Source organism: Ailuropoda melanoleuca, chromosome 2, assembly GCF_002007445.2.
Source record: "Ailuropoda melanoleuca isolate Jingjing chromosome 2, ASM200744v2, whole genome shotgun sequence".
NCBI lineage: Eukaryota > Metazoa > Chordata > Mammalia > Carnivora > Ursidae > Ailuropoda > Ailuropoda melanoleuca.
Window position 1 is genome coordinate 54231914 of NC_048219.1, and position 8357 is coordinate 54240270.

At 38.0% G+C, this 8357-nt stretch overlaps 1 pseudogene; it reads right to left on the bottom strand.

The window, feature by feature from the left end:
• Window positions 1–6578: 6578 nt before the first annotated feature.
• LOC105237939 lies at window positions 6579–7098 on the bottom strand (annotated as a pseudogene).
• Between the last annotated feature and the right edge of the window lie 1259 nt (window positions 7099–8357).

Genomic DNA, 8357 nt, shown 5'->3' on the forward strand with positions numbered 1-8357 from the left:
TTGTTAAAACAATCCTTATCTCCCTTAGCTTCCCTGTAAAGTTGAGTTACTATTCATTCCGTAATTGTCTCTCTTTGGGCAGCCCAATAATAAAGGCCGGTAAGTTTTGCCACTTCTTTGGGTCTTCATTCTTTATGAATACATTTGCATAAATCCATATGTTTTTCTTCCATTAATCTGTTTTATGTTAGTTTAATTCTCAGACCCAGAAAAGAAAACCAAAAAGGGTAAAGGTAAGGCTCTGCTTCCCCTACTGTATGGTAGAGTTGTTTTACTGCCCTAAACATCCTCTGACCTCCATCTATTCATCTCTCCTTCCCCTCTAACTCTTGACAACCACTGATGTTTTTGCTGTCCCCATAGTTTTGTCTTTTGCAGAATATCATACACTTGATGGACATTCTTTTGAAAGATCAAAAAATAAATTTTTCCCGTTCTCTAAATTTCCCCAGACTCTGTTCTCCCCTACAACTCTGCTCACACTGGTGACATAAAATCTACGTCTCTCCTGGTCTCACCAGCCAGACTAGTACGACACATTTATAAATTCTGACCTGAACCCTCATCCGTTGTTCCTCTTCTCATTTTAACATCTTGGAGCCCTGTCCTTTCCAAGGATCTCGCACTCGAGAAAATGAAAACCAGCACAATCAGTAATGGAATCCTCCTGTTAATGTGGAAGAAACATTAACAATGTCTCCAACAGGACTGGCAAGAACAACAGAAAACAATGTTTCCAACGGGACATGACCAAGATCACAAGGAAATTGCTTCTGAGTGATTGCTGCTCTCTCACTGATAACAGCCCCAGCTAGTTTTAGCTCCTCTCACCTCCTGAATAGATGACCGGGTGCCCAATAACTGAACAGCCCTTCCTCTTGACAGAACCTCCAGAGCTGGTTCCACCTCCCGAATCCCTAGTTCAATCATTTCGGCAAAATCCTAAAGCCTCCTAAAACCTAAAACCCGTCGCGGCTCCACACCCCTCAAGGAGTTTCCCTCCACTGTGTTTTCTCTTGCTGCTGCAAGTAATGCCACCTACCTGTTCTTGCTGGTGCTGGTGCGCCCCTTGTGGTCTCTGGCTGGCGGACCCCAGCACCTCAGTGAAGGAGAGGCAGGCAGCAGATGGCAAGGGGCGGGTACTCCGTTGAAACCCGTACTGCGCCTGCGCTTGAGCTCCTTTCCGGCGCCACACCCAGGCTTGCCCTGCACCCTCGGGATGCTCGCTCTGCCGCCCTCCGTTGTTTGTTTCTGGTGGTTTCTTTTCCCGCCCTTGGAGGTCAGCGGGAGTTCACCTTCGCCATTCCAAGGGCAGCTTTTCCTGGCAAGCTCCTGCAGCAGCACTTTTGAGGGGCTCGTGACCCCGTTTCACCTCTTGTCCTTGGTTTCTCCTTTACTGCGCGCAACCCAGGCGTGGAGGAATCTGTCGTGCATCGAGAAGGTCAAGGAAGCCTTTCAGTTTCACCAGATGGCCGCCTCCGACGGGTAAACTGGATTGTTCAGTCCCAGCCTTTGCGCCTGACTTTGGGATTTCTGTCAGAAGCCCTTTCCTCTTTCCATCGAGTCCGGCCTCTTTGCGACATCGTAATTAGCAGTTAAATTTGTACATGTGGGAAATTTAATTTGCCAGATTCAGTGTCTGCCCTTTGGAGATCACTGGTCGTCGCAAATTAAGGGATATGACTGATATATCTTACTGGGCCCTAAACATTGTAGGATGGCTAAGAAGAATTTTTGAATATTCTGTTAGGAAGCTCATCTGCCCAGCACACGGTAAACTTTTCGAGTTTTTATGACCTAACTCCTTGCTTAAGCCAACTCGATTTTCACTGCTTTTCGTGCAATCCAAAACACCGCCTTATAAAAGTGTAGCAGTGAATTTTGTTTTAAGGTTAGTTTTACATTCACCTGTCTCCACCTGAGAGACTGTGAGTGTCTTGCCAGGAGGAACTAGTCTTGCTCATGTCTGGATAGCTAACCCTTACTACAGAGGTCAACACAAAATGGGCTCTTCTTTTTGGTCTGCCAATGAAGTTACTTTTCAAAAGCACTTAAGGTAGACTATCCAGCANTATACAGCGAATTTCCTAAAAAGTGTGTTACTTATTCTAGGCAATTAAAATATTATTTCAGATTGTACCTTCCTAGAGGCTGAGATTTTCTAATTGGCTATGTTATTAATGGGGGGGGATGGCTATGATATGACTGCTTATAAAATCTTTAAAGATGTGTCTACTTCCCCACAAAAGATGGTTCCTTGCAAAAGAAATTTAATTCTGTCTGGCAGATACACACAGATCCTAAATGATTGGTCTGGGATGTGGGGAAGAGTGTTAGGTTCCTTTCACTATACTTCTGGATTCATTAATAACATCAATAGTTTTGAGGAGTCGATCCTCCTTATTACCTCAGAACTCCAATGTGCATCATCAATAAATATTTGCTAAAGGGATGAAAGGTATTGAATGGTGGCTTTTCCCCCACCTTCACCTATTAAAATATATTTGGTGCACCCCAAAGCAATAAATTGTAAAATTGATGAAGTATTTTGTCAACATAATATAATGTTTGCCATGCTGTCATACCATAGTATGATATGCTTCAGACAGAACTGTTGATCTCGGTGTATGTTCATTTACTGCTCAGCAGTCTGGAGGTGGGCACTGCTCTTATCCTCATTTAAAGACAAGGAGCCTAAGGCACAGAAAAATTGAACAAATTTTCCCAGGTCAGATGGTTGATAGTTTGGTAGTTTGGGTCCAGCATGCATGTATATTACTATTACTCTGTTACCATTCTTCCTGTGCTATATATGAGATATCTATAAATAACGTAAAGATGTCCCCAGTGGTGAGACATTAAGAGAAGACCTTACCTTAAAAAAAGGAGGAAAGAAGTTGTACTGAATATTCTGGATGATTTAGAACATTTTTAGAACACAACTCATGTCTTATCTCAACGGCATCTGTGATTGCACCTATTTTAGCTTACTTGTAAACAACTGTAATTTTTTTCCTCATTATAAAGTCCTCAACTGTATAAATTGAGGATTTTTCTCAATCTTTGTAGGAAATCTGGATGAATAAAGCTGTAGACTCTTTCAAATAAGATACTTACCTTAGGTAGGAGCAATTTAAACTGTCCTTTGGAAGGTTTATAGCAACTTAAATGAAGTGCTCTCTGATACTATCCATGGAATCACTTCCTTTATACATTAGTGGACTTAATTTAGGATTGTCATGACATTTACTGGAAAAAAAATAAAATAGAACCTATCCTTAGTTGTGAAAACTACATCAGTAAGAGACCAAAGCCACTGCCAAAAAATAACAACCTTCTACTAAACATATAAACTACTCCTTCAAAGAGTATCTGTATCCTTGTTTTTTTCGTGCAATTGTAAGTTGCATAACTTTTGGGAGGAATTCAGTAGTCAACCACTCTACATAGCATTAGTATGCGAGGACATCAAAGGGAAAATGGATAAATATCAGGCTTTATTTTCAACCGGAAAATTATTGTGCACAACTATTCATAGTTCAAACATTTTCAAAAGCAATATTTAATATTTAAAGAAAAATGCTAGTCAAAGTACTGCAGGTTTTCTCATGCATTATTTACCTTTAGGAAACATGAAGAACTAGAATATAAAAAATATGAAAATGGAAAAAGACTCCCTTCCTCAAGAAAGGTTTTGTTTTGATAATGTCCTAGTAGATGATAAGATGCTGAAATACATAGGACAATGTGTCAAAATAAGTCTTCATTATAGCCTAAACAAATGGAGTTTCATGTAAGTCTTATGCCTTAGCATAGTTAAAATATCGTCTTGGCACTTAACTAATCATTGAGGTCAGAATCTAACTTATGAAATCTAGCCTTGCATTGTGAAGTGGCAAATTATGGCAATTTTCTCAGGTAATTCAAAGCAATGGAACCACTTTCTCTTTTGTTTTTCAGGAAAGTACTAAACAGCAAATAAATTCTATGTTTCATTTCAATAATAGAACTGCGAATGAACCCAGGGCTCAGAATAAGTTCTAGAAGGGACATTGTTTCTATATTACTCATAATGATTATAAAAACCAATTTTTATTATTGAAACACTTTTGCATTGTAGGTTTGCAAAATGATGTTTACTAAACCCAGTTGGCAATAGAGTCTTAAAATGGAGTCAAAAGCTATACAAACAATTATATAAAGTAAGAAGATAGGTGACTTATGTTCTTAAGCATCTCTTTTATATAACTTTACCCATCATACTTAAGATCCACCACTTCTGCTTTGCTTGAGATTATAACCTTTTTAACTCATTTCGCTCCCTACATTTTCATTAACACATCAACTCTGGAATTTAACCTGAAATCCATCTTTGTTCTTCCCTCCCAAACTCATAAAGGCTATATGAGAGATGCATAGTAAACCTGGGCCATTCTCTGTCTCTGTCTCTTTCATTTTCTCAAAAGAAGCACTTAAAGGTACTGTTTCTGGAATCAGCATCAAACACTTTCTCTCCCCTCCCCTGCTAGGGACCTACATGATAGGACATCCTATGAAAATATGCTGTGAATGTTTTATGAGTGTGCTTTTACTTAACCAGGAAGTCTGGAAGGAGGAGAATGACCTAACCTGCCACATTTTCTTTATGAGAACATCTTCCTTGTGATCTATGGCTTCATGAAGTAGGCATAGAGTTTCAAAGTTGCCCTTGAATCCTGGGTCAAGAAATGCCACCAACATACATTCTTTCCTGTCACACATTTCAATGAACCTGTAGTTTCCCAAGCCAATGTCATTGCTTTGAATTTGATTTGTGAGCATTCCACAAAAAGGTGTATATGCCCATATATGATAAACAGGAGAACCTGACTTCAATTTCCATTATTATATTTGAATACTGAGTGAATGCTTCAGATGGCCCATGTTGATCTGTATCTTCTTTCTTTCATTCCTCCCTCTCTCCCTTCTTTTCTCCCTTCCTTCTTTCCTCCCTCGTTTTCATTATTTCTTTCAGATGATGAAGACAAGAAAAATGACTAGAGAAGCTAGTTAGAAATGATGCTGAAACTTTGGTATAAGAACAAAAACAAAAACAAATGCTCCCTCTCCAAACACCCATTTTTCTCTTGAGAACCTCTGGGGAACTAGTTAAAACGGTTGCTAGGCAGCCTGTTCTTCATCTCACGATGGGTTAGAACTATATTCATGTTTACCGAGATACTCTGGCAAAATTCTAAAATGACTGGCCTTTTATTTTATAGCTCCAATTTAATTAATAGCTAACATTTTAGGCATATTTATAGTAATTGAATATATGGGAATAAATTCTGTGAGTTAGATATGCTTCTAGAATTCCATCACCTTTTTAGCAAGTTGTTTTTTATTTTTTCTCATCTCCATATTTTACTGTCTTGGAGTTTTCTTGGAAATTGTATCCACCAATCTGCTCACAAAAATATCTGGTCTATTTTATCATTCTACAAAGAGAGCTATATTTTCCACCACTTCCCTTGAGAGACTGTACCTGAATCTATTAGCAATGAAATTGTCAAAGAAATTTTATTAAGAACTAGAAAGATAGATAAATGGTATACTATACATTCATGCACACACATTCACATACATAATTGTGTGTGAGCCAATATACTAATTTTTACAAAAATGCATGCACATGTATGACTTCTATTTATTTCTGGTTATATGTGTATTAACTATGATTAAAATATCTTCTCTTTATAGTCTAGAGATCTATATTTTTTTTCTTTTTCATTTTGGGGAGATCTAAAGTACTTTTAAGATTTCATTTATTTCTATGTTGTGTTATCTACTTTTATTGCTTTTCCCTTGAATATTTATTTTAGATATTCAGGTAAGTGAAATAGCCCGCATATAGCCTCCAGAGGAGATGGGGAGCCAGGGGAGTGATACAGATTGTTATCTAAGTCATGCTACTGAGGGAATATCATGTTTCTGGCCCAGGTTCTTCTACATCCTTGCCATTGCTCTCCTTTTCCTTTGTGACTCATTGTGAATTCATCTGTAGCACTCTGTCATCTAGTAGTCTTTCAGTTCTTACTGTGATCCAAAGCTAGTGCAGTGATTCAATCCCGTATTCCCCCGACCGGGGTTTCTTAACCTATAGTGAATACACTGGCCCTTCTGTATCTGCCCCAACTTTTTATTTCCTGGTCTTTTTTTTTTTTTCAGTTTTGCTTTGTTTTATTTATGTATTTATTTATTTATTTATTTAATTAATTAATTTATTTTCTGAGAATAGGGACTGTGTATTCCATCAAATTTTTAAAGAGACTCTAAAAATACGAAGAAAGTTCATCCAAGATAACAATTAAGATCTTTGTAATAACCCTAAGTGATTGTAGGCACACCTCCACTCTCTCTTGATGCTTGTTTCAATTTTATTTTATTTTACTTTTTTATTTTATTTTATTTTATTTTATTTTATCTTATGTTTTTATTTTATTTTATTTTATTTTATTTTATTTTATTTTATTTTATTTTATTTTATTTTATTTTATTTTTTGGTTTTCCCAAGGAGTTTATTTGGTCAGACCTGGGGACTAAAGGAAGGTGCTGGGTCTCTTGGTGGTGAAGTGTGGCTTGTGCTGGTGACACAGGGCCCAGTGGGGTAGCGAAACTTGATCTTGGACTTGGAACTGCTTAACTGCCAGGGGGAAGCACTTTCTGGCTGCAGTCTCCTCCACCTTCATGATTTGGATCTAGCGGGCCCTGGTATGTAGTGCTGGGCACCCATGTCTCGATAGCATTGGGTGACAGCACCCGCAGTGGTTAGGTCCTCTTACTCCCGCTATGTGTTGTGAGTGCTGCTTCGGGGTCATAGAGCAGCCAGATGCCGAAGTTCTTCACCGTAAGCGGGATTTTTTGAACACCTGTCCAAAGTAGACAATTTACCCTGAAGACTTCTTCATCTTCTTCAGGTGAGACACAAGGTACCAGAATCAGGATTTGGTGACAACGTGATTAGGTGCGAAGACTTGCATGTGATCCGGGGTGGAGTGTGGCACTTGGGGGCAGGCAGCACCCCACCACTTTGTATGCTCTCAGTGTCCCTGAGGCCATAGTAGCACCCTCTCTGCTCTTGCTGCCACCTTAGAAAGGTAGTTGTCATCTTAATTGAACTTAATTAGTCTCTCCATTAATGCTAGTAAGAAAGATCTTGAAAATTCCGAATCCCTAATTAACAAAGTACTTAATAAAAGGGGGTGGCCAGTGGGTTAGGATGGTCTTCTCAGCAGCCCTAACCAACTGCGTGACATTGGATGAATCATTTAATCTTGATGTTTCTCAGTTACTTTGTCTTGAAATGGTAATGCTAGTAGTTTCTTTACTTCCTTTGTAGGATTACTATGAGGATAGTATTGAATAACTAAAAAGCTAAAACATGGATATGCAATTCATATGTATAGATATAGATACAGATATAGATATGGAGGTATATGAAACTTTTGAGCCCTGAGTGTAAATAAGGCAAGTATTTGCTTTGGGCTGTAGCAGTCCATCAGCAAATCTGTTGGCCAACATTCTGATACTGAATATTCATATATAATATCATAGTTTCATCTAATCTGAGGGGAGAATATTTAAGCCTTCCCAACACAGTATTTCCCCTTTGGTTCTTTAAGTATTTTCCTTGCTGTATGTTACGGTAGAGAAAAACGTAGTCAGATGAATTTAAGCTTTTATCTCTATCTTACCATTTACTAGATCTTGTTCCCTGGGGAGTTAGTAGGTCCTGTGTGAATGACAGTATTCTTTACATCTTTGAAGAACCCAACTATAGATTTATTTTCCTACCATCAGTTTTGTGCTTTTATGAGTCCTTTGATTTTTTTTCCCCACTACCAATTTCTTAAAGTCTAATTATAGTATTCTCCTGAATTTCCTGATGTTTTATCACTTCCTCTAGGATCATCTGTGAATGCCATCAAAATGTTATTAGCCTATTTCTCTAGCAGAGAGAAATTCTTAAGGATCTGCTGAACCTTCTGAAGAAGATTTTTTTTCATAGCTCTGTTTATTAATACCTCAATTTTTAAATCACCCTTCTCGAAGGAAAGCAAAAGCACCCAGTAAAGACTGTTTCTCAGCTCAAAGTGAAGAAAAGCTAGATCATCACAGTTTCGGCTTTTTTCCCCCCTTTTCTCTTCTTGTTTAACAATTATTCTTTGGGTAAAATGCATCCATTTAAACACAAAATTTAATTTTAAGATTCATTTTTTTATAATAGCTTCTTAAGTGATCCTGAAACTTTTTTGTAGAATTTTCAGAAATATCACTCATGCAAATGACTTCAGTTTATCTTGTAAAATGTATCTATG